The sequence below is a fragment of the Equus przewalskii genome, chromosome X (assembly GCF_037783145.1).
Source record: "Equus przewalskii isolate Varuska chromosome X, EquPr2, whole genome shotgun sequence".
NCBI classification, from domain to species: Eukaryota; Metazoa; Chordata; class Mammalia; order Perissodactyla; family Equidae; genus Equus; species Equus przewalskii.
Genome location: NC_091863.1, coordinates 61,585,354 through 61,611,720, shown reverse-complemented (window position 1 = coordinate 61,611,720; position 26,367 = coordinate 61,585,354). Strand labels below are relative to the sequence as shown.

Here is a 26,367-nt window from a genome sequence, read left to right as displayed (position 1 = left end):
CACAAAGGTCCAAAGAGGAACAGCTCTGGATTTAAAAGTGTCATGCTCAGAAGTTTAAAAAGAACTGCCTTCCCCCAGGTTAAACCTCTGCCCATAATCTCAAAGAAATCTTACCACTTTCTTCCTACTCTGCCCTAATCTGCATACACACACTTTCTTGTGTTTGTTTTTATCTTTTGTGTTGCTGTGGATGTTGTTTGCTGCTTTTAAGTGTTAAAAGCATGCACTGTTCTAGGGAAATCATCTCCCAACTCCTTTCACGTTTAGTGCCAGTCCCCTGCAGTGGGAAGTGTGAAAGCTCAAGGCAAGCACCGCCTCCTTCCTCTTTCCCTCCGTTCCTTACAGTGGCTGGTAGAGGTTGACAGCTATGTGAATTCAACAGCCATCAAATCAGGCTTCTTTCGCTTCTGACGTACCTAATGCCTCGAGTTTCTGCCTCTCCAAACTGCCATCAACCTCAGACAGGGGAGCTGGCCAGAGAGAACTCCAGTTCCCTTTGGAGGGAGTGGCTGGGTAGGTATATCACTGAGAAGACTCAAGTGCAACAGGTTTCTGGGCAACTGCAAGCTAAAACTACCCGTGAGACCAAAGTGTCTTCCCCACTGCACTGAACCCTGTTCAGGTGGCCATGACTCTCAAAATAAACCCAGTAACCAGGCAAGTGTTCCCCAAGTCATTCCAGATCTCTTATCCCTTTGTGGATAACTCTGTCAACACTCAAGAGATCAAAGATTCTGTGGAGACTGAAGGGGATTCAAGAATTATAGCCAACACCATACACACCTTCCATATGACTCAGCAACACTATCTGAAGAAGCAGGAAAGTAAGAACTCACCAGAATGCTTGAGGAAAAAGCCTCAGCTTTTTTGTTTTTTTAAATCTCTGCTAGTATTTCTCCTCCTCTCCCCTCACTATGCCCTCTCGACTATAAGAACTCACTTCATCAACTGCTGCTCTCTTTGTATCAATCCAGGCAAGGAGCAACTGGAGAGGGGCAGGGATGTGACCCTAGAATGAGGCTTGGGAGGGGCATTCTGGTAAACACACAGGAGAAGGGGAGGAGCGGTCAAAGACAGAGAAAGAAATAGAAATGCAGAAATTAAAATACAAAGGAAGGAATAACGGAAGAAGAAAGGAAAGAAAGAAATGAAGGAAGAAAGGAAAGAGAACACAGAGAGCAAGCGCTTCAAACAGCTGCTGTCCAAGAGCAGCTGGGTGCTAAAATAACTTCCCCACACACACCCCTCTAGTCCCACTCGCCCACCCCACAGACTTCCCTTCCTCCCAGGCTCATCTCCTTCGTAGCATAAAACGATTTCCCCAGCAACCTGCCTTCAAGCAATTTACGGTGGTCCTTTGTATTGAGTCATATGGGTTCCATCTACCCCAGGCTGGGGATCTCTCCACTACTTTCTCCTTTAGTGCTGAACTTTTACAGTGGATTAATACTACCTTTTCTCCATTCCCACACAGAAAATTAATTTCCTCTTATCCCCATTAATACTGTCTGGCCCGTGTCTTTCCTACCTCCCACTCATCTAACTCCCCCCAACACCACACACACATACACACACACACACACAGAAACACACACAAATGAAAAACTCCTCCTCCCCACACCTCTTCAATCATTGTCAACATAAACACAAATTTAAATTCATGCCCAGAAGGCAGTTCTTCTAAAATAAGTGGCTTTTTTTTTCTAGTGTCTTTCTTTCCTTCACTCTATATCATGAGAAGTTCCCTCCCTCACTTCAATACCTCTGCTCTTTGTTTCGCTAGAAATATTTAGGTCCTTATGTTTTCTCCCATATCTATAGCCACTTCTCTCAAAAGAAAACAGCTGGATGGCATTCCTTAAAGAAAAAATTTCAAAATGCAGTCCTTGACAGTTTAAAATAGAATTGTCTTAATAAAATACACTAAGTTTTTGCTTAGTAATAGCAAATGTATTAATCTGATTATTGTTTCTAACCTTTACTCGCATTAAATTATTCTACTAGCACAAAACAGAGTTCACAGACTCAGACTGAATAAAAGAGATAATTAATGAGTGCTATATAGGGGGAAACAAACCTTGAAAGGAAGTTCAGGATTATAGGAAAAAACACATATGTAAATATACTTGATTATCTGATTATAACTTTCTTTCACTGATATGTAGCAATTAAACACATTTGATATGTAAAAAAGGAATTAGGCATAGACTTTTACTTTAATACTTCACTTTAGAAATGTCTGAAGTCAAATTATGAAAATCATTCACTATCAGGCTATTTATTGAGATGTCAATGTATTAGCAAATTAATCTGGCAGGTGTGTAATTACTTACCCTGGAGTTGTGAATAGACATAATTCTTGATACTACATCAACATGTCAGTTATATTATGTCTCTCATCTATTACTGTTGACTTAGCACAGAAAGTAAAATATTAAAATAGCTGCTGATTTTCAGCACATTAACTGAGTCCAATTTTACCACAGCCATAATTATGGACACAATTACTAGTACAAGAGATAATTTTCCATGAAATTCAGCATATATGTTTTAGTTGAGTAAAATAAGTTTTTGAATAAACTGTAACTTCAATGTCAATTTCAAAGTCCACTCACAGTGAAAACTAAAAGAAAAAGTAATGAAACGCCCTGTCTCTGGGATTTCTCACCACGTCTTTTGATAGCACACTTTGTTAAATTTAACAACACTCCTACTCTGAAGACTAACTTTCTTCTCCAGAGCTCCCTATCAACTGATCTCCCCACATTCTCTGCATCTCACCTGCCATAACACCATGGGTACTGTTGCCAGGAGACTAAGAATACTACTGTTGCATCATCAATCCTCTTATAGTTAAGAGTATTTTCAAATGAAAAATTTATATGGGGCAATACTGAGTTCCAAATTTCAAGAAAAACAATGATACATTGGACATATTAAAGATTAAAAAATTATTCCTCAAGTTACTTTGACTTTAATAAAAAATAGTAAAGATAAGTATATAAACCATACAGACATACATATAGCCAAATATTTTTGTTTTATTGTAACTGTCAATATGTGAAATCAAAAGCAAGTTATAATTTTTGAAATACAGTCTTTTGGGAAATATTGTCTATTTAAATTTTATCCCCCAAATTAACATTGTTTTAAAAATCCTTAAACAGTTAAAAAGCATTGTGGTTGATTAGCATTTGAAAATTGTTATGAATGTTATGAAAATTAATATAAAACCATTTGAAAAGACAGAGTTCTTCCCAACATATTGCCTTGTTATAACATGTCGCATTTATAGAAATCATTCCATAACCAGTTTTACAAAAAATATCAAAATTGAGAAGATAGGCAAGCAAATAGATGGAGGAAGAAAATTATTTGCCAAAGCCAATGATCCGTGGGATATGTTTTGGATCTGTATGTATGTATGACACGTATATCATTTTATAGTAAAATGTAGAAGGGACTAAGTACATTTTGAAAAGGTCAAAGAAGAAACAAGATACATGCTCAATTTTTTTCTGGCACTGTAATATATGTCAAAAGAATAAGACACAATTTTTGAATAACATCTAAGAGTATAAACCATATATATAAAAAAGAGAATGCTAAATCAGAGCTTAATCTGAAAAGGAGAACATATCTGTACAGTTTCTAAAGGAAAAATAAAGAAATTACATGATATGTAATACTGAATATAGATTTTTAAATTTTAACTTTTTGAGTGCAGAATTTTTAAACATATAATTAAATGGTAACAATAACTAAAAATTATATAATGCTTATAATGTGTCAGGTACTAAGTGCTTTAATTAACTCCTTTACTTTTCACTCAAAAGAATAAAGAAAATCAGAACAGTTCAAGATTCAGGTGAAAAAATTAAACAAGTTATACAAATAAATTAATGAGTAGAGTAACAGATAAAATAGCTCAGAATTAACTAAGAGGCAGATAGGCACAGGGTTGGTGGGGTTTAAGTAGAGTTTAAAAAGTTAAAACAATATAGTAACAAAATAAAAACAGTACATGTAATAGTGACAAAGACAGGAAGGATTCTTCTGAGAATAAAAAGACAAACTAGAAGTCAAAAGACAACGATCGCTAAGTAGCTGTTTAGTGATCAAATGTGTGATTTCAGCCCTACGCATTCCAAAGGTCACAATTTCCAATTGGATTAGTAGTACCGTATCTCTTTGACTCAGTTTGATATATATATTTTAAAAATCATTAAAGATTCTTTTCTAAAACAAGAATGATCTTAAAAATTACTGAGTAAATAGTTGCATTTCAGGGTAAAACACTCAATTCCTTCCCTGAGCTCTTGAGAAAAGTAGAAGAGGAATTGTTCTCTGAAGAGCCAGAAGGGTAGCAATCAGGATGATGGACTTTGAACATGGTGTAGACAGTCAAAAGCATCCTTGAATGGGTTTCTGAAAATAAGCTGCTAGTAACAGAAAAGACTCAACATTTGAAGTATATAGATGAATATATCCCTGACCAGTGACATATATCTTGAATGAAAACTATTTGTCATCAGCTATGAACTAGTCAGATAAAGAGCACTAATACCTACTTCCCGATGGGCGTTGGTTAGGATGAAGAACAGTTTGCCTAGGATTTTTCACTTCATCTTATTTTACCAGTAAAATGTTGCTATATTTTAAAAGCTATACTACATTGTGGAGTAGTAAGTTCGGCATTATTTTAATACATATTTTTGCCTTTTTGTTTCAGTGATTCAGACTGAGTGGTCCTTAAAAACAGATACTCACTGCAGTAAACTCAAAGGTTACATTTGGTCAACAAATTTAATATCAAAACTCCAGATTCAATATCCATTCAATATCACTTTGGCAAAAGAAATGGGTAAGAGTAAATTGAAGGTACCAAAAGATCTTGAGTAAGAAATCAGATCATTTAAAAACGTAAAGTTATTGTGATACAGTACAAAGCTTTGTCCTTATCTTCCAATATTTCTTTGTAAACCAAATAGTCTCTACTGGTTTTTAAAACAACTAGATATGTATTGGGAGTACAGAGAATGATGGAGACTATATAAATGCTACTACAGTGCCTCATCTGAAATGCCTGGGGGATAGCAGGGCAGATATCTTTTGAATTTCAGAATTTTTCAGATTTTAAAAAGGCAATATGGGGATACACAGTATACATTATATAACACTTCCATTGGGATCTGGGGTATCACCCTGTAATCAAACACATCAATATTTCTGTAGTGAAACATATGATTATTCACACTAAATGGGATAAATAAGTATAATAATTGGCACCTCACATTCTTAGGTTTTGCTATCCAGCCAGTTCAAGTTAGGTCAGGTTTTACTACCAAAATTAATTATGAAAACATTTTAGACTTTCAGAGTTTTTTTAAAATTTCTCAGTTGTGGATAAGGGACTGTGGGTCTATATATAAAGACTGATTTCACACTGGGAATGTCTCTAGCCAAGGAAAAACAGTTAAGAAAGTCAATAAAGCCAATTCCTATTTATACATCTATTACCCAAAGCCAGAGTTTTGTTTAGGATCTCCATGTGATTAAATCTACAAATGTCCAAGAGTAGATAAATATTTATTTGAAATTTTATAATTACATTTCAATTTCACTGATGGGACCCATGCACAGTCAACACTATTATGTTGAAATTTTACCTGAGACTATAATCAATTACTCAAACTATCCTATCTTAATTATAATTCTTTACATTTCAACAACTCTTTAGTGTTTACCAACCATGTTTATATAAATTCTCTTATAAGTCTGAAAGGTAGATAGGGCAGGCATTATGGCGTCATTTCATGGATGAGGAAATAGATTCATAAGGATAAATGGCTGTTATTTATCCACTGTCCAATGCTGTTTTATCAGGGTCTTTCTGTAGGGCATGGCCAATATAATTGATTAGTGCTGAATGTGGATTGTGTAGAACAAAACATTGTGGGTAGGTCAAAGAGTTATAAGACTGTGAAGGAACGGCTAAGAAATGCTCACCCATAAGCGAAGTGCCTTAAAGCCCAACATATGGCCTCTCAGAGATGCCTAGAGACTCAGCTTTGTACTTGACTTTTGAGACACACTTTATTACACTCACAGCAAAAATGTAACCAGGACTCTGACTCATTAATTTGCTAATTAATCTTGCCAGTACAGACATATACCAGGCAGTACTATTTAGTACACTCATTTCTCATTATTAAAGAAAACAATGCTCTTCATCATGCTTTAATTTTGCCATGTCTCATTGAATTTCATCTCCTAAAAAAACTACACTCAGAAATAAAAGTGAAGTTATTAATCATAGGATCTAAGAGTTATACAGAGCCTAAAAATGGTCATTTGTCCAATCATCCAACCAATTCTTGAATTCTCCGTGCAACAGGCTTGCCTAACATGCAGTCACAAATTCAACCCTATATATCTCCAATGACAAGTAACACACTCTAAAGCAACCCATTCCAGCTTTGGATAGCTCTGTCAGAAAGTTCTTACACTGAACTGAAATCTGTCTTTCTGTTACTTTTACCCACTGGCTCTAGTTCTACTGCTTTGGTGGGTAGAGAAGACGTTATCCTTCATTACCATGAATAATCTTCAAATATTTAAAGACAATGTTTGAGTCTCCCACGAGATGTCTTTCTTCCAGGCAAATAAATACCTTACTTCCCCCAACAATTCTTTATATTGTATCATTTTGAATCTTCTTAACATCCTGATCACAATATTATGAACATGCTCCAGTTCTGTTTGTTTATATATTGAACAGATTTCACTAAGTATTTCCCATATGTCTAGATATCTCTTTAAAAGTGCAGCATAAATTACAGGGATTCCTATTTAAAATTATATGTTTTACAATACATAGTGACCTTGTTGCTAACCCTTGTCTTCTATTCTTAAGAAGTGCTCAATTGGTGAAAAGTATTTAAGAAAAAGCTGCTGGTAAATAAATAGGATGACACATTTTAGGTGCTAATTTATAAGATAAAACAAGTTATAACTTTGGGTGCTGTACCTTAACTCAATTTTATAACTTAAAGCAACAAAAAACTCAAATCTAACAGTTTTTGAGGGATGTTACAATGTTACAAATTGATAAAGATATAAAAATACATCAGATAAGCAGTCTAAATGGCTTAATAAGCAGAATTATGAAGGAAATTGAAGTATTTATTCTGCAAAGAGGAAAAAAAAAGGAAAATATCAAGCCGCCATTGGCATCAGAGGTGTATTTCAAGAGACAAAACAGAAAGAAAATAAACTGGGACCTATAAATCTTCAAATCCAGCTCAGCTGGCCGAGTTGTACTTATTGACCAGCTCAGGATTAATATAAAAGAAACGGTGGTAGATGGAAAATAAATGACAAATAATTATGAAAGAACATTGACCGCTTCTTAAGAAGGTAGCCTATAAGGTAGCTAACGCAGTAGACCAGCAACACTCAAACATTTGGGCCTCAGGACATTCTTTACACTCAACAATTGAGGAACCCAAGAACTTCTGTTTTTGTAGATTATATTTATCCAGATTTACCCATCAGAAATAAAAACTGAGAGATTTTTTAAAATTCCAATTTTTACTTGAAAGCTTACATTTTGTCATTGGCAATGAATACTGTCAGTTGTCTTCCTTGAAGTGAGACTCACTTCATTCATTTTCAAAAAATGTCTGCCAAATACCCAAGTCAGAATAACTATGATTTGTCAGTAGTTCTTTCAAGTAAAAATGGTGTTCCATGAATAAAGCAGCTAGGAATTCAAATAATTCAATTCAAACAATTCTCAATTCAAACAATCTTATAAGTGCTTTTTCTGGAGACAACCATCAAATTTGGTATGAGGAAGAAGTGCTTTCTGCCTATTTTCCCCTCTATTGTACAGATTTTAAAGAGATGTATACTCAAGGGTCTAGAATTAATAAAATTAATAACTTTTACTGCTTCACCAAGGACATTGAGTGAAACTGGCTTTTTTTTCTCCCTGTGAGTATATTGTGGTGAAGAATACAAATGACTACTACTATAATTTAGTACCAGTGCTTTGATTCATGCTAAGGTGCTAGTAGTTTTACTCACCATCACTTTTGCCCAAATGTCAACACAGCATATAACGAAAATAACACTTTAGTATTATGAAAACAGTTTGACTTCATGGACCCTCCAGAAGAGTCTTAGAGTCTCCTAAGGATCCTTGGACTACACTTTGAGAACTACTCCAAAGGACTATACCTACAAGCATGGTTTCCCATTAATTTTTATTTGCACCCACAGCTTACTTTAGGTTACTCTATGCTTTACCAAATGAAATTTTAAATACTTATAATGAATAGAAAGGTTTTGTTGCTGTTCCTTTGGGAAAAGGGGAACTAAAATCTAATAGCTATTTTACACTCCCAAATTCATCTACACTTCAGAGCCATGTAACTCTCTATTGCTACTTGGATGCAGCAAACTCACATTTACAAGGGAGAGAAAAAAAGAACAGAAAATATTTAGTAAATATAAACTCATAGTTCACTGTGTATGGTGATAATTTAAAATGAAATAAAGAAACAAATAGAAAAACTGTATAAAACTCATAAAGGATAACTTTGAATAAATTTTATTTTCATAAGATCAAAAATAAAGCTGTATAAGTGTCCCTTTGATTTAATATCACTTTTCAAACATTTCTATACTAATAAACCTTCTAGCAAATTAATACACATCCCTTACATAAAACATCAAGATTTCTTTGTTGACAAGGATATTTTAAGTTTGGGAGAAATAAAAAACAGAACATGACTTTAATCAAACAAGATCTAATGGGTTTTATATTATCAAAATTTCTTGCTATTTCCAGAACATACTTTAGGCTTTTCTGTCTTCAACAATTTGTTCCTTACTCCTCAATGCTTCCCTTAAACTATGCCTATAAAAACCCTTCCCTAACCTCTTCTCTCCCCAAATCTGCCTAACAGTCATCCTTCAAGCCCATTTCAAAAGCCATTTCATCCCCATAGCCTTTCCTAATCTCTCTTACCTTTCGCATATGCTTGTATCTTTCTTATACCTATTAGCATATTCTCCTTCCTATTAATTTTTTTATATATTTATTTTATCCCTGTTACTAATATGTTTCTGAAGGAACAGATTAGTCTTTTCCATATTTGTATACTCTTCAAGGCCTAGTACAACGCTTTTCTAAATAAGAATAGGTTGAATTGAATCTACAAACATTTACTGAACTCATATAATGTGTAAGGCACAGGCTAGGTGATGTATATATGAAGTATAAGACCATTATTGACTTCTAGCTCTTATAATCTGCCAGAGGAAATAAAGGATGAAAACAGCAAGATATGATGGTAAATTAAAAGTATAATGATTTAGATAAAAAGGTCAGAGGAAGATTTTGGGCATGAGCTCATTGAAGTTCTCCCTCAGTTATGGCTGATGATACGGTCAGTGAGACAAAAATCCCATAACTTTTCATTCATTATTAAAATTGTGGAAAAAATGGATAGTTCCTCCAAAGTACTGTCATCACAGTGGTCCTCAACCAGGAGCAATTATGCCCCCCAGCGGATACCTGGCAAAGTCTGGAGACAATATTTGGCTGTCACAACTGTGAGCAGAGTGATTGCTACTAGCCCCTAGAGGCAAGGGATGTTCTAAACATCCTACACAGGACAGCTTCCCAGAACAAAGAATTACACAGCCTAAATGTCAATAGTGCCAAGGTTGAGATACCCTGTGTCATTAGGAAGTACACGGATATTTACTTAGCTTCACTGAGAAGTACTGCTAGTAAAAGAACACTAAGGTTTCTAAAATGTAAGGTTCCATTTTATAAAACTGTCAGAAATTCCTGGTTTAAGAAAGGAAAATGATAGTATGTTATCAGGTAATTAATAGTGAGTGTATTAAAGGTATTTCACTTTGTCTATTTTGCTGATTTTTAGGCAGATTCAATTATTTAAACTATAAGGGCAATCAGACTATTTTTTATTTTTACTTAAAATGCACTTAACTGACTTTTTTTTAGCACAGTGACTTTATTTTAGTAAAAATGATACAGGTTCCCTTAAAATTGCTTAAGCAATAGTAAAAAAATACAAATAGGATAGAAACAAATTACCTTGAATCCTACTAGTGTTAACATTTGAAGAAATACAGCCTGGAGCACCTTGTTCTCTCTGTGCACACACCATATGGAAGGTTAGAAATAAATAATCCTACTACAAAAGGATCATATGATATTATTTTAAATAAAATATTCCAAATGTAATTTTAGTTAATTTTAGTAGACAAAGAAACTGAAGTTAAACTGAAGAAACTGCTGAATATCAGATAAATACTTCTTCAAGCAAGATAGATTAGTTTTTAAAATATTCCTCTAAATTAAAACAACTGTACTACATAGACATTAAAACATTTTTTTAACTACGTATTTTAACTTTGTTGAAATTTATTGATTATAAGCTATGAAAAATAATGAAATTAGCATATTTGCATTTCATCTCATTCATGATTGTTATTAGCTAGCTATATCATTTTCACATCAGCAAGGTTTAATGCATTTACACTTTATAACCAAAATTTTCTTAATTTCTTTATCTCTTTTCCTAACACCTGTCCAAATATGCTCTGTCTATCATAGTTACGTTTGTTCTACTTCCTGTGATTGTCACATTCTGTCCACAACTTTTAGATCTTGCTAGATCATATTATCTTAAAAAAATATTGTAGGGGTTGTTATGGCTTCTACTTGGTATGTAGAAAGTTGGAAAGAGTAGCATTCCTACTCTAACAACAAGAAAAATCGGATAATATACAAAATTGTAACTTTCATGAACTTATCAGAGAAGCAAGGTCACATGGCTACAAACTGGCCTGAAACCTAAGGAAAGACAGGTGCTTCCAAGAAGAGATGGGACATAAGCACTGGCTAACTTGGGGAGGAACATGGGAGGATAACAGGCTGCCACACAAGAAGGAAAAATTTCAAATAAAATTTGTAACAAATTGCTTAAGGCTGAGTGTGAGCTCATGTGAAAGTATAGAACTCCTAAGATCTGTAGACTACAGAGTGTTCAAACCCACTTGCAGGCTCTTCTACACAAACCTCTCTGGCTGCTCACGGCAAAAAAAAGATTGAGGGCAGGGCAGGAGACCAGAGAAAGCCCATCTCATGGTAAAGGCCTGGGGAAGGGGAGTGATTGCCAATGTCCGAAGAACGTGAATTTTATGCGCAGATCACTCTCCCCTACGGAACAAAAGCCTAAGCTGCTAGGGAGAGGGTAGCAAACCTTTGTCATCCCAAGAGCACAGTTGAAGACGTACTGTAGCTAGAGGAAAGTAATAGAAAAAAATAAAAAACAGGGGCTGGCCCCCTGGCCGAGTGGTTAGGTTTGCACGCTCCGCTGCAGGTGGCCCAGTGTTTCGTTGGTTTGAATCCGGGGCCCGGACATCAAACCATGCTGAGGCAGCGTCCCACATGCCACAACTAGAGGGACCCACAAGGAAGAATATACACCTATGTACCGGGAGGTTTTGGGGAGAAAAAGGAAAAAATAAAATCTTAAAAAAAAAGTTTAAAAAATAAAAAACAAACCTCTACCACTGGGGGAAGGTCCAGATCACTGATAAAGCTGTCCACAGGAGAACTAGGGGCACAGGACCTGTGAAGGACAGAAGCTAAAGCAGAACACAAAGGATGTCCTCCCCTGCATAGCCCCTCACCAGCATAAGGTTCAAGTAAAAATACAGAGATAGACCTTCTCTGGAGCACAGGATCACAGGGAAAGGCTAAAGCTGAGGGTATACTATGAACATTAGAAAGACCCTCCAGCAATGCAGCACTCACTCTAAGCACAGGTAACTAGAAGAATTTGAAGCTGGTAGTACACGGAAAGTAACCACAGCAGGAGCAAAGCCCCACACCCACTTCAATTCCTGATTAGATTATCTCAATTTCCCTACACTAAAGGCTAACAGAAGAAAAATACCCACTTTTAGGCATAAATACTATTTATCTTAGTCTGTTCTGTCCTACACAAACTATTCAATTATCAAGCAAAAATTATGAGTCAAAAAGGGCAAGAAAAAACAATACAACAGAAAGAGATTCAAATAAATGGCATAAATGATGAAATCATCAGAGAACTTAAAAGAACTATGATTAAATACTCTAGTGGAAAAAGATGGACAACATTAATGAATGGAATGGGAATACCAGCAGAGAGATGGAAACTACAAGAAAAACTCAAGTTAGATTATTAGGAATAAAAGCAAGTTAACAGATATAATGTCTTCAGCAGGCTCACCAGTGGACTTGACACAGCTGAGAAAAGAATTAGGGAACTTGAAGATAGACCAAAAGAAATTGTCCAAACTAAAACACAATGGGGCGAGAGGGAGGGAGGTATGGAAGAGGAGGATAATGATGGGGAGAGAGAGAATGTGATAGAGAATGGTATATCCAATAGCTGTGGGACAATATCAAACATTAATATATATGTAATTACAACCCCAAAAGGAGAAGATGATAGGGACAGAAGAAGTATATGAAGAGATAATAGCTGAGAATTTTCCAAAAGCAATAAAACACAATAAATCACAGATCCAAGAAGCTCAAAGAAAACAAAGCAGAGTACATACACACCCATATGAACACCTATAGACATATTATTTTCAACCAACTAGTTGACTGAATCATTCACAAAGAATCAAAAATATTTCTCCATATAACATGTACCTCCTGAATTGTTGCTCAGTTTCACACACAGGTAGTTGTGGCCTCTTGAAGCAGTAATAGGTAGTATTTACAAAGACTTTTAAAGACATGCATACAACTGTAGGAAATATGGTGCAAATTGGGTTTGGGGAAGTATAAAGTGAAGGAAAATTAGAGTTTCTATCATGTTAAATGATGGGCATCAATGAAATTTTAATCACATTGTAGGATAAAGAAAGAAGCTTAGAAAAGATAAATTTTAAGAATAAAATGAGAATAAAACTATAAAAATGTTAAAATCCTAAGCTACATAAGACTATAGGCATTGGGTCATTAAGAACATTCTTGAATAGTGCCCCAAAGTGATTTGTAGAAAAGAATATTTTTTTTTTGAGGAAGATTAGCCCTGAGCTAACTACTGCCAGTCCTCCTCTTTTTGCTGAGGAAGCCTGGCCCTGAGCTAACATCCTTGCCCATCTTCCTCCACTTTATATGTGGGACGCCTACCACAGCGTGGCGTGCCAAGCGGTGCCATGTCCACACCTGGGATCAGAACCGGCAAACCCCGGGCCACTGAGAAGCAGAATGTGTACACTTAACCGCTGTGCCACTGAGCCAGCCCCAGAAAAGAATATTAATTTCAAAATGTTAAGGTTAAGCTCCTAAAGATATGCAGGTTTCTTAAGAGATTATTATAAAACAGCTAAGTGACCTAAATCTTTCTTAAACTTACTATACAGAGTTGAAGAGAAAAGTGAAGTGCCCTAACATTTGTCAGTTCCTACTAAGTGTCAGATAATGAGACCATTTATATTTTTATATCATTTAATTCTCATAATCATTTGAGGTGGATATTATTATCCACATTTTAAAGATGAGAAATCTGAGACTTAAATATATTAAATAATCTGTTCCAAGTAACATTGCTTTTAAGTGGTACAAGTGGGATAAAAATCCTAGGCCTATTTGGTTCCAAACACCATACACTTTCCACTGCACCAAACTGCCTTTTCAAGAGCTTTGCTATAATTTCTTATAGTTGGAGTACACAAGGATAAGGTTGCTTTATGAGTGAATGTGTTTAGTGCCTAGTGGCACTTCAACTAAACCTCTTTAAATGGGGTCTATGGGACGTGCCAAATATAATAAACACTACTCTATGGGGAATAATGTCATAATGTCTCATTTTATCTTTAGCTTGCAATTTCTCTTAAGATAATATGGTTTTTTACTACTACTTTCTTTAGATTTCAAGGGATGTTTAGTACAGAATTCTGATATTTTATAAATAATGTGTGCATATCTTATCTACGCACTCAGAGCTCACTTTTTCAGACATGATATAATTTTTACTACTATAGCAGAGTTGATGCCCATATCATTTATAGAAGTCTGAGGTACATATGTCAGAAGTATGTTGCTGGCAAGACAGTCAGAATTTTGGGAGCTGAAATTGCTGAAATCTAGGAAGAATATATTCAAAAACAAGGATGCATGGTAAGTTAGAAAGAAGTTTTTACTTAGAACTAGAGTATTGAGAATGGTTAAAATATAAAGAGAAAGGTTCCAAAATATTACTTAGATTAAGGTATATAATGTAAGTTTATTTAATTCCTATTTATTTGCTTTTATCTTTTAATAAATACATTTTGATAAAAAAATGAAATCGTATTAATCTAAATCTTAGACAACCTAATCTATAAATAAACTAAGTGACTTTAAACATCACAAGCTTATAATTGTAAAAATACCAAAAAAATGCAATAAAGAGCTCCTTTTGACTGCTTAGCTTGTGATACAAACTTATCAAGCTAATGCAAATGAAGTTCATTATAAAGAGATTTGGCAGTTGGATACACAATTAATGGGGGGAATTATTTATAGCACAGAAAAAGGACTGAAGGCTACTGAGAAGTACTATAAGGAGATGATGTTATCTCTTTATTTTAATATAAGTTCCATAGCTGCTTGGTAGATCTTTTAATAAGATGTAGAATAAAAAGTTTTTTTATTCTCTATGAAGTGATATTCATATGCTCCTAGAGTTTCAAGAATAACACCCAAATATTCAAAATTATTTCTGTAAATTGAATGTAAGCTAAAGTATCCATTTTTCTTTGACTTACCTAGTCTTGGAAATGCCAGGGTTCCAAACTATATAGAATTGTACTCTGTTTCAAGTAGGAACACCTCCTCATACCTGTTTCCAAATAATCTTTTCCTTCATACAATGACCATCTTGTCAGCAGCTTAATCTTCTAGTTTTAATAAAAATAATTCCAGGGGACCGGCCCCGAGAATGAGTGGTTAAGTTTACATGCTCTGCTTCAGCAGCGCAGGGTTTCACCGGTTCAGATCCTGTGCGCGGACCTGGCACCGCTCACCAAGCCATGCTGAGGCGGTATCCCACATGGTAGAACTAGAAGGACCTACAACTAGAATATACAACTATGTATTCGGGGCAGCTATGGGGAGAACAAGAAGGAAAAAAACATTGGCAACAGATGTTATCTCAGTGCCTAGGTGCCCATTGAGGGATGAATGGATAAAGAAGATGTGGTATTTATACACAATGGAATACTACTCAGCCATAAGAAATGATGAAATCCGGCCATTTGTGACAACATAGATGGACCTTGAGGGTATTATGCTGAGTGAAATAAGTCAGAGGTAGAAAGTCAAATACCATATGATCTCACTCATAAGCAGAAGATAAAAACAATGACAATCAAACACATAGCAACAGAGAATGAATTGGTGGTTACCATGGGGGAGGGGGGGGAAGGGCAAAAGGGGTGATCAGGCTCACATGTGAGGAGATGGACTATAATTAGTTTTTGGGTGGTGAGCATAATGTAATCTACACAGAATTCAAAATATATTATGATGTACATCCAAAAGCTATATAACGTTACAATCCAATGTTACTGCAATTTAAAAAAAAAAATAATTCCACCATAGCTCTAGATAGGTCCTGACACTTTAATAATGGTTTAAGTCTGTCCTTCTTTTGTTTGTCTCCCTTGTTAGTATATTTCTGTGTTCTACTTAAAGCAGGAACTTTGATCACATTCTTTAACAATGTATTTTTGCTTTCTTTTGGCAATTTCTGGACTATCTCATCCTGTCAAACTGAAAGCCCTATGTAAGCAGAGATCCTGCATGTTTTCTCCCCACTATATTTCCATAAAAGTTAACACATGCCTAGTATATAACAGATACTCAAAAAATTGATGAATAAATGAAGGAACGAATTTTAGGAAACTAAAATTGAGAAAGGCTATTAACTTTCCCAAGATCACAGGGCTTACTAGCAAACAATAGAGCCAAGCTAAAACTCAGGTCTTCTGTCTCATAGCCGCTCTTTCTCCCTAAGAGATAAAACTCTGACGAAGAAATGGGTTTGGTAAGTATACTTACTCTCATATTTGTAAATTGTACACACACAGGCATGTTCAAGCACACATATACATATACATATACATACACACACAAGCTCATCATTTTGATCATTTCAATATCCACTGTGATGACTCTTCTCCTAATATACTTGCCTATCAGTATCAGGCCCTCTTCTCAGATGATCTTGTCTTCCACCCTGTCAAAGACATTTATTCCCATAGCTATACTCTTGACATAACTGCAATTCCTCCATTATCTCAATTTCAAAAATTCTATTCTCTGACTATCTTGTCTTCCCAGGCCATACCTTTTACTATCCTGACTCCAACAGTCCTATGTCCCCATTGGACCTACAAATAATTAATCTTACCACATTTTCACTGTCTTCACTTTACTCATATCCTCTTCTCTCTCCTTACTCACCTGAAATTTCATGGTCAGTCATTATAATCAGTGCTTCGCATACACCCTCAGTTACCCTACCTTTCTCTCACTGCATGATACTCACTTGGTTAAACAATAACCCTGGTTAAAGCCAACTCTCTGTTTACTCTTTGCCTGATGCCACGCAGCTGAACATGTCTGGAAAAAAACACACAACTAGGCTGACAAGTCTAATTTTAAAATTAATAGCCACTAATTTCGAGTAAAATTGTAATGTTGCCAAGCAAGCATACTCAATTTCCCTAGTTTATTCTCTCTTCTACTTTCCTAGACAATTATATACTTTATACTCTCTCCTCAAATCTTTAACACCCTCTCCTCAGTACTCACTCTTATCTGAGCACCTTTTTACCCACTTCAATAAGAAAACAGAAACAGAAGAAAAATTTTACAAGCAACTACAACCTACTTCTACTCACTTATCTGCATCTGTGCCTATGTGTACTACCTTCTCTCCTGTTAACTGTGAATGTATTGCCCACAGTCCTGGTGAAAGCAAATCCCTCAACCTTTGTAACATTTCTCACCCTCTCAAATACTCAAGGATACTGTCCTAGATATTCTCTCCTTTCTCCTGGAGCATCATTCTTTCCCACTCTACTAGATCATTCTCATCAATGTACAATCTTCCTGTTATTTCTTCCAGATTAAATAAAAACTCTCATGGCTTCATCTCCCTCTCTAGCTCTCATTCTATTTCTCTTCTTCCCTTTACAGAGATACTCTTTGTAAAGTAAACTACATGTCTTGTTTCCATTTTCCCTCCTCAGACCACTTCACTCAAACAATATTCGATGATGTCGAAGTTGCTAAATCCATTACTCATTTCTTAGGCCTCACCTTACTGGACATATTAGCAGCATTTGACACACTTCATCACCCTCTCTTCTTTTAAACACTTTCTTTTTTGGATCCCACACTCATCTAGTTTTCTATTACTTTTCTGGAAACTCCTTTTCATTCTTTTGTTTGTTGTTTTTCATTTCTCTAAATTTGGAGTGAGTTCAGTTCAAGGATTTTTTCAGAACTACATTTACTACATGAGTGATGTCATCACTTTCATGGTTTTAAATATCATCTCTATGACGATGGCTCCTCAATATAAATCTCCCAGCTGAACCTCTACCCTGAACTCCAGACTTGCATATCTAACTGCCTATTTGGCATGTCCACCTTGTTGTTGAATATACTTTTCATATTTAATGTTTCCAAAATTGAGTTCATGATAGCATTCATCACCCCAAAACACAGCCTGATGCAGGGTTCTGACATCTCAGTTATCTGTGTAATCACGGGCTCATCTCTTTCACTCACACCTAAATCTAATCTATCAACAATTTCTGTGAGCTCTACCTTCAAAATATAGCCAGCTGTTAAACCACTTCTTACCACCACACCATCCCCACTCTGGGACAAGGTATCATCAACTCTTGTCTAGATTATTGCAATACCCTCCTAACTGGTCTCCCTTATTCTACCTTTACCTTCTTGAAGCCTTTTTTAACACAGAACCCAAAGTAATCCTTTGAAAATGCAAGTCTTATTATGTTACTCCTCTGATCAAAACCCTCTAGTGGTTTCCTGTTGCACTCAGCATAAAAAGTAAAGTCTTAACTATGACCTACAAGGACCTACATGATTTGGCTCTCCATTACTTCTCTGACCTCATCAACTACTCTCCCTTTTTATATCCACTCCAGCTACACTGGCCTTCTTGCTGTTCCTTGACTATGCCCAGCACACAAACACCTCAGAGTGTTCTCTGGTCTGGAATGCACTTTAACCATACATCTACATGGTTGCTCCCTTACTTCCTCCAGGTCTTAACTCAAAAGTCAGCTTCTGGGTAAGACCTTCCCTGGCCATCCTTTGTAAAATTTCATTGTCCCACCTCCACAAATCTCTCACATCCTCTTTCTCTTTCCCTTGCTTTTTCTCCTTAGCATGTTAACACTCTCTAACATACTATATTTTTTATATCATTTATTGTCTACCACCACTACTATTAAAATGAAAGGAGGCTTCTCGCTCATTGTTATATCCAAAGCAAATAAAATACTGACCGGCACATAGCAGATGCTCAACAAATAGTTTTTGAGTGAAAGCATGAATTTACTATAGGCCAGGTACTGGAGATTCAAAGAGGAATAAGGACCAGTCCCTGCCTTCAAGTACTCACCGTCTAGTAGAGGATACACACCCTCAAAGCAATTTTCCAGTTATTTGTATTTTGTTTAATATGAATCATAATATCTTTTGATTAGAAAAGAGTGAAATATACCCAGTGTTCCCTAATGATAGGAGTCTTGGCTTATTCATCTTTGATAGTAAACACATAATAATAGTTATCATAGTAAACATAATAAAAATATATAATATGTTTGTTAAATAGATAAATTAGGGGATAGAAAAATAGAAGTATGACTATAACTGACAACATTTGGATTATAACAGTCATCTTCACTGGATCCTGTAAAGTGTTTCCTAGCCAATTTCTGGAAATGGTATTTTTCCTAAAAGCTTAGATTAAATGCTTAAAACAGGGTTGGATATTCTATACTTCACGAAAGTATAGGGGAAAATGTGTTTGAAATTTAAAGTAAGATTCCAACATTCAAAAATGCCATATCGGTAAGTTAATAAAGCAGCTGACAATTTTAATCCCTTTATATTTATCTCTGCATACAAATACCCAATGAATCATAAATTTACAACATCTAAAACACTGACCTTCAGATTCAGAGCTATCATCTTTTTACTTTCTTGATTTCTAGTTTCATAGTTCCTGGTAAATTAGCATATTTAACTTACTGTAAGTGACACTTGCATATATGTCTTTTTAAGGTTAGGAACTGTAGGAGGAGAAGACTACAATTCCTTCTGCCCATATGAAGCCTGGTTCGGGCCATCCTCTTATTCAGAATGTTCAGAGTACAGGACCCAGATTGTGCCAGGCATTAATGGGCAGAAAGTCAATAAACTAGAAAAAGATCAATTTTACAAATGCCCATATAGACTATCTATTGCTTAACTCTAAGGGACACCATTCACATAGAATAGGTTATGAATGACACCCTCTAAAGTTACTGCAATGCAGAAGTCCTGGATGTGGAACCTCTATCTCAGGCTTTCTGCCTCAAATGTTGATCAGGTAGGCTTCCTTAAGATAGGCTGAGCAGATTCTTTCTCTCTTCCATTCTACTTCTCCTACATTAAATCAGTTTAGTTAAAATAGGACCTGCTTCACATACTCTATCATCTATTTTACTTATCTCTTCTTTTGCTTCTGCCTAGCCCTAGCCACAGGGTGCTGGACCAAATATTTCTATTTGACAGTTCCAGTCCAAATATTTTTATTTCAAAGGAAAAGGAGCCACTACCCCTGACTCGCCCTAAAATCTTAATTCTCAACCACATGCTATAGCATGGAGTGCAGCATAGCCCCACATTAGGGTATCAAATGCTAGGCCAGCTAATAGTAAAGTGAAACTTTGATTCCCATTCTGCTTTGTTGCTTCGTTGCAGAGAAACCCTACAGGGAGAAGGGGCAATTGGCAAGGCAGGATCCAGGAATTTCTGGTTTCCTACCTATTAGACCATCCAATAGAAATGTAAACATTTACCTCTAGCAGAAACTATCATTCAGCTTCTTGACAAAGATCAGGATTCATTAACTGTTTCTATAAAAACATTAGGGCTCTAAAAATAGAATTAAACTATGGTATTTTTGCATTGTTGCTACGCAGTGGGACAATTAAAAAATTAGACAAATTTTCTCATGTTTTTTATTAAAACACGTACACAACAAGAAGAACAGCAGCAAGAAAACAACCTCCTTGAAGCAGTAAGGGTAATGACTGACACTTGAATGCTTTCTCATATCTAGTTTGTACCTGATGGGTATTTTTAGTTTCTGACTATCCTCTCATCATCCAGTAATGTCATTTTTAAAAGGGTGACCTAAAATAGGAATACAGAAGGTGAAAATTCACAGAATAAAATTATGAAATAAATCCCAAAAAGAAAGGGTAATGTAATGTTGTGAGTGAAATAAGATGAATAATAGAGGATATTTAGGAAGAGAAAAGACAATAAATTTTGTACAGCCCCGTTCATTGAGAATCTTTAAAAGCAACTGAAATTATCACATTCTTTTTCATGGAAGGATAATGACAGAAAGGGGATTTGATATCAGGGACTTAACTGAGAAAAGTAACCATCTTTTATAGGTTCCTTTTACTATAGGTTTATAGGTTTTTATAGGTTTCATAGGGTTAGTATAGCTTCAGCTAAAGATTCCATATCTTATACATCTAGGGCATCATATACAGTAGTTAACATTTTTAATGATGATCCTGAGATTCTGTGAAATTCTCAAATGTCTTCTGAATTACACAAGATTAAGTTTAGAATAGTTATGATGATAAAAATATTTTATTATAGCTGATTTCTCTGAGAAATGATAAGCCATAAATGGTATCTGTGGCAACTTAAAGTTAACCACAATATTTCATTAACCAAAATATCTCACTGCCCACCCTTCTAAGTATATGGGATTTACTGCATAAAAATTAAATATAGTCAGCCAGTCCTCAAGTTTCAAATTTCCACTTCCAATACGTTTGGTTGTGACCAAAATATGCATTTTCCTCATTTGCTTACCTGATGTGTGGGCCATTGCCATGTTACTATCAGAGACGGAAAGGGAAACCAGAAATCAGATTCACTTGTTAGAAAATATCTCCCACTAAATAGAAAAGTTGCAGCTCTAGGTGACTTGATCTGAGAACAAATAGAGATCGATGTGTCTGAAGTGTCATTGTGTTGTTCACTCTGAATTTGTAGCTCACATGTTGGTCCTTGCTGTGACATAAACAGCTTATGAGTCAGTTGTATAAGACAAGAACATAGTAGATGCCACTTTTATAAACAAAAGAAGTACTGGATACTTAATCAGCTTGAAATGTTCTCCTCTCAAAGAAACAGCCTGGGTTCTTTTTTAAAGAAATGATTGCAGTTATCTCAATATCTTTGGGGAAAGAATTTAAGTTCTCACAAAATAATTATTAAGTGTGGATTGTTTCCAGTTTAGTACGTTTTTTTTCTCGCAGGGCTCTACAAATTCTATAGCTTCAAAAGGAAGACACTGCAATAATAAGATACAACCCCAGAAAATACTGAAAACACATAAACATCAAAACCTACTTTTATAAAGTATTAAGAAAAGAGGTTAGCCTTGGATTTAATCAAATATTTTCTATTTTTAAAACAGCAATGAATTTCGCCTGCATGTACAGATTATATATTGGCGAATTTGTAAAATAAAATCCTTTATCAACCAAATAGTTACAGCATGGCAATTCAATGATACTCAGCCAGTTATGCTTCAGCCATGACCAAAAGGGGCACCTGTCCTTAGACTACTCACAGCTTGTATTTCGTAACATAGTAAAATGATGATACTGATGGCAGCATTGTCACAGCATCAACCTCATTTTTAACACGAAGTAAACATCTATTCATTAAGAGGAACCTAGTATTGAGCAACTATTATTCACAGGCACCATCCTAAGTATTTTACGTATATTGCCTCATGTATCTCACAACAATCCCAAGAGATAGATACTATTGCTATTTCCACTTTACAAAGCACAAACCAAGACTCAGCAAAGTAACTTGACTAAAATAAGTTAACCAGAGACCAGGCACTTAACCGAGGAACATGGAAACACAAGTAGCAATACTCTTCACTACAACCATCTATTCTTTTCACCCAAGTTATCTTTGTTCACAGCTTTCACTGAGCACCTGCTGCAACAAGCAGCTGAGGAGCTTTAAAATATACTGATACTTTGGTCCCATAGGAAAGATTCTGATGGAATTGGCTTCGTTACTGAGAATTGTAAAGGCTCTCAGGTGGTTCTAATGTGCAGCCAAGCGTGAGAACCACTACTCTACATGCTCATCTAATTTTCTAGACCCAATGGTTTGTGAGAAAAATAGACCATTCCTCGCCCTCAAAAAAGACGTGAAGCATATGAAATCCAACTAAGAGCACAACCTATATTACAGAAAAAAATTCCAGAGATTAAAGCCAAATGCTGTTTATACACCTGTTGGCACAAAATATGGTGCAAATGAATATACAGTTTGGCTCTTCCTTAACCAAGCAAAATATTTACAAAACAGATGAATTATGGGTGATTATATTAGAAAATGTTTCTCCATTTTTTTTTAGTGAGTTTCCCTATGAACTTAAATTATAATTTAACTAATTTTTTTCACATTTGTGAATGCAAAGTACATGAACTGCAAATAAGACAAAAATACACCTGGCGACAATGTAAATACAATTAAAAAGCAACAGAAAAATGAACCAAGTAACAAAGTACTAAAACAGCAGGAGTGTTCAGAATAAGATGGTGTTTATCACGGAATACTTCCTAGAAAAAGGGGACTTTGAACAAGTGTTGTATGTAGTGATAAACCCAAGTCAAAGGAAAGGAAAGGAGATGACATTACAGATATAAGATAAAAGAAAAAGTAAGATCTCTGGAGGAGAGAGGACTAGAGAGAATAAGGAAAGTGGAAAGGGGGGTGGGAGGAAGGGAGAAATACATGGCAAATGGAAAGTTAAAAATGCGGAGTTAAAATTTGAAGAGGCAGTATAACATAGTGATAAAAGTGGTTGTGAGGCTCTAGAGTCTTACTAACTGGATTCACTTCCAGGTTCTAGCTGCCTGGCATTAAGGTAGTTATTTTGCATCCTTCTGAATAAGTTTCAATATCTGTAAAATGGGGAGAATCATATCTGCACCTCATTATTATTTTGAGGATTATATGAGTTATACATAAAGTCCTTAAGACAGTACCTGGAACATCGCAAATGTTAGCACTTTGTGTGTGTGTGCGTGTAATCAGGTATGAATATATATACAAAAATAGGCAATCTTTTCAATTTACATCAGAGAAAATGAGGTTCAGAAAGGTTAAGTGACTTGTTTAAGGTCAAATATCTGGGATGGATTATGCAATAAACTTTATAATGAAGGTGTTGAGACTAATTTTCAAAACTTCACCCAAATGTAAATATTTGTGCTCTTCAAGCAGCTAAAGAGGAAAATGTTTTATGCTATTTAGAGACATGGGTGACAAGCTTGCAGAGAAAGTCAGGCTCTACTAAATTAGATAGTGGAACAAACTGAATGATTGACAAGAAATGATTTCCTAGTTATGATGGACAAGAGAGGGTTAATTTATTCAGGATCTTTGGAAATCTAAGATATTTTTCCTAAAATCCTTGCTAATACTTAGTGTTGATCCTTGGGAAAACTGGGTAAATAAGCAGAATGGCCCCAGCAACCTCTATGATGGTCTTCAGCTCCACTGATGGTGCCTTCTCCTTGACTCAGTTGCTTATTATATTCTTAACATGTCTTGAATTTCTCACTATAATTAGCTATGTATCATGATCTAGGAAGTTAATTGTTCGCTATTGATTATGAGCGCTAGAGTAGGAGTGAAAAGACACAGATAATTAAAAACAATGGATAGTCCCAATAACTACTATGTTTGACTTTAAATGTATTACACATTTCTGATAGCAAATTTACCTTTTTAAGTAAGTTTCTGATTAGGGGAAATAATAAGATTAAAGTACATTCCTTGAATATGCATACACTGGCTACCCAGCGAGGAAAATCAACATGATAACATGAGGACAGATGGGGAAAGGTAAATCTAGAAAGGAGTTTATCCCCAAAATAATCAACACACGAAAAACTGAGACCTGACTACAACAATAATAGTCAATTTCAAAATAAGGTTTTAAAGACATATACCTAATGCACGTTCTGTTAGATGTGAAAATGTTTGGCTCAAAGATGGATGAGACAGAAGTAATCAGAAAGACAGGATGAAAGTTACTAAAATACACAAAGAACAGTGATCTGTTGAACAAAAAGATAAATTTCAGCCATCAATGTTTAAATACCAGAAATAACTTTCTGATCTACCCATTCTTAGCAGAATATTTTTCTTGCATAGACTATTTTCTAATTATGATAGAGAGAAAACTGTAACACTATAAAGATGCAAGAAAATTTCCAGTACTTCATTGATTTTATGAATGGAAATTAACAAAAAAGAAAAAAATAGGATTTATAATATAGTGAGTAGATTGACTATCTCTTGTTCTTTCAACAGAGGAAAATTAAAATATTTTACATGAGAAAATGATATCACAGAACTATATAGTTCCATATAGAGCTACAGTTGCTGCTTTTTCTTGTTTCCATAGCACTTTCTACATATATGTATTACTTCATATTGCTAACATTTCATATTGTATTATCATATCCTTTGCTTTCATGTCTGTCTCTTTCATTAGACCCTCAAGTTTCCAGAGGTTAGAGGCACATCTTATTTATCTTTTATTCCCAACATCTAATAATTCGTGAAACATACCAAGAAAAGAAAAATAACAATGAGATAACATTTTTGCTTAAAGTAGCAATATAAAAATCAGATGTAAACAAAGATTTATGTATAAAGATATTCAATGAAACGTAACCAATAGAGGAAAGACTATATACATAATGGATGATGGACTAGAAAATAGACATTTAAAATTGTTTTAAAAGAATACTTAACAGTATTGGAAAATGTTAAAATTAGAAAATTTCATATATGATTTAAATTATGAAAAATATGATATACATAATACACATATGGGTAGAAAAATAAGAAAATATAACAACTTCTCTTTTGGTGATATTTAAGTTTTTTAAACTTTTTCAGCACTTTTGACATTTTCTACAATTGACATCTATTTTATAATCATAAAAGTATTTACATCAATTTAAAAAGTAGATAGTAATTTCATCAACTTGAGGTTTAGTTATATCACATCAGAGTTGAATGCAAACAATTCTGCAGTGCTTTTATTTGCTTCTTATGATCAACAAATGTTTATGAAGAGAATACCACTCTAGGCGACTATAATGCTAGGTGCTGAGGATAAACAGTATTATGAAACCATTTTCTTTGGAATTTACCAACTGGCATATTAAGTTTCCTTTTAAATGGAAGATAACTCAGTATTTCAAATGTTAGGAGTCTAAAATATTTCTGTTTTCAGCTTTTGCTGATGTATTTTCAAAATCTCTTTTATTTCAGACATTCAGAATAGAATGTTTCTTCAGGATAAAGATAAAATGTAACTACAAATCTTAGTATGAGTCTCCCTAAATTTGGATTTTTCTTTTTTAATTTCTATTTGAGAACATTTGCACTTGCTAGGAAGTACCTCTTTCCTCTAGTCATGATAAAGAATGAACAATGTTCATGACTACAAAAACTTCCCTTTTAAGATTCTTGATTGTGTCTAACACAAAATGAAATAGTATTCAAATAAAATAGGATACTATTTTAACAATCGAAGCCCCCCAAATCACTTGCATCTGACGTTATCAGATAACTGAAGCAAAAATCATCACTATGTGTTTACACAAGGGCAAATCCATATACCTTTTACATATCTGGGTTCCTTTAATAGCACCTAGTGAAAGGTCTGTCAAAAAATAAGAGCTCAACTAACATTGACTGAAATATCATAGCTATAATATTTAATTATTACCATTCACTAGAGCCAGTAACTCGTGTTTTAAGAAAAAAGAGGTTAATGGAAGGGATAAGTTCCTGTTTTCCACAACTTACAGTACAAGGTAAAAGTCCTCAAGCTTTTTGAGTATGAAGACACCTTTTTAACACCAAAAAGATTCCCAGAA

At 34.9% G+C, this 26,367-nt stretch overlaps 1 protein-coding gene across 2 annotated transcripts in view; it reads right to left on the bottom strand.

Annotated features, from left to right (window-relative positions):
* TENT5D (terminal nucleotidyltransferase 5D) overlaps window positions 1–26,367 on the bottom strand; it is a 62,159-nt gene that overhangs the window by 16,728 nt on the left and 19,064 nt on the right. The window contains exon 1 of one of the 2 annotated variants that reach the window (XM_070606198.1): window positions 2,334–2,791. The exons of the other annotated variant lie outside the window; for it this stretch is intronic. The gene's annotated coding sequence lies outside the window, so the exon portion shown is untranslated. Of the gene's footprint in view, window positions 1–2,333; window positions 2,792–26,367 lie in introns of those variants that run through there. 2 annotated transcript variants of the gene reach the window in all.